The sequence below is a fragment of the Crocodylus porosus genome, unplaced genomic scaffold (assembly GCF_001723895.1).
Source record: "Crocodylus porosus isolate Cpor-Errol unplaced genomic scaffold, CroPor_comp1, whole genome shotgun sequence".
Taxonomy (NCBI): domain Eukaryota; kingdom Metazoa; phylum Chordata; order Crocodylia; family Crocodylidae; genus Crocodylus; species Crocodylus porosus.
The window spans coordinates 23,387,343-23,388,786 of NW_017728910.1; the positions used below are offsets into that span (position 1 = coordinate 23,387,343).

The 1,444-nt window shown below is 66.2% G+C and overlaps 1 protein-coding gene across 1 annotated transcript in view; it reads left to right on the top strand.

The window, feature by feature from the left end:
- SLC12A9 (solute carrier family 12 member 9) overlaps nt 1–1,444 on the top strand; it is a 37,515-nt gene that overhangs the window by 25,393 nt on the left and 10,678 nt on the right. The window lies entirely within an intron of this gene.

Below are 1,444 nucleotides of genomic sequence, written 5' to 3' on the forward strand. Positions count from 1 at the left end.
AAAAAAAAAAAAAAGACAGAAAAGAAGAAAGCCCAAGGCACGGGGGACTCTTTGTGGTGAATTTATGGCCCTTGTCCTGCTGCTCCCCGCGGCAGCGTGCCAGGCAGCAATGGGGCTCGGCCTGCATTAGCGGTAATTAAATGGAGGGGAGCGACGAGCCGCGTTCCAGGAACGGCTCTGGCAACGGGGAACGCAGCCAGCAGCTCGCTGCCCTGCCTCTCCCCCGCGGGCACGGCTCGCTCGGGGCAGGTGGGGGGTCTCTGGGGCGTCACCGCCCTCTCCAGTGGGCACACGCTGGCCCTGTGAGGATGGCACCAGCCTGGTCGCTGTTTCTGGCCCCGCCATCGACTCCCTGGAGCTCAAGTGAGTCGCTTAGTGTCTCTGCATCACTTAATGTCTGGGACAGTCATGCTGTATGACTAAGTCACAGCGTTATGGCCAGGCCTGCGGGCACCAGCCGGGAATGGGGCCCCCATCCCCAACACACCGTCGACCCCAGTACTCTTTCCTGCCATGGCAGGGGTCGGACTAGATGATCTGCTCGGGTCCCTTCCGACCCTACAAACTATGAAACACCTGTGTCTTTCCAGCTGGAGCTGGCACAGGCTCGACTCCCCTGTAGATCCGAGGCAGCCCAGCTCCACGGGGCTGCGGACACTCCTCTAGGGTTGCCCGCAGTCCTGCAGCCGGTCAGGGAGAGCCGGGGGAAGATCCCGGCCCTTCAGGCCCTCGGCTTAGGAAACCTGCACCTGCCTGCCCCCCCGGGCAGCGAGTCCCAGCTGGCTCGGCGCTTCCCCCTGCCAGGCCGGGGGGCCCTTGGGTGAGCTGCATCCTGGGCACCTTGCTGTGGGTGCTGGCACCTCCCCCCGGGCAGTGAGGCATGGTACAGCAAAGCCCGGTGCGATGGCACGGGTCCCCGTGGCTGTGTCCGTACCACAGGGAAGGCGGGTTTCTGGAGCACTGAAGGTGAACGATGGGGAGGCCTTGGGCTGGTTACGGGGGCCAGGGGAGAAAGCATGAGGTGCTGGGGGTGGGCGATGGAGCCTGGGTTAGTCGGGGCTGGGGTCAGCCACGGCCGGGGATGTGATGGCAGCTTGTGAACGGGGGCGAGGCTGGCGCGGGGGCAGGACACGGGCCCGAGGGTTAGCGTGCGGTGGAGCTGCGAGCCGAGCGGGGCGCTGGAGCAGGCGGCTGGCGGAGCAGTGAGACGGCCACGCAGGGGTGGCGTAGGGGCAGTTTGTGCAGAGTCTGGGCAGGGGCATTTGGGGTAGCAGCGTGGCATTGTCCCCACAGGGGCCGGGGTAGTGCCCCCCAGAGCAGAGACATGCTGGGTCAGGCAGGGAGCTGGGGGGACAGGGGTCAGGACGGCTTGACACCCCCAGACCCCTCCCCTCCGAGCACCCTCCTGCTCCCTCCGTCTCCCTGCACCTGCCTCCCCCTCCCC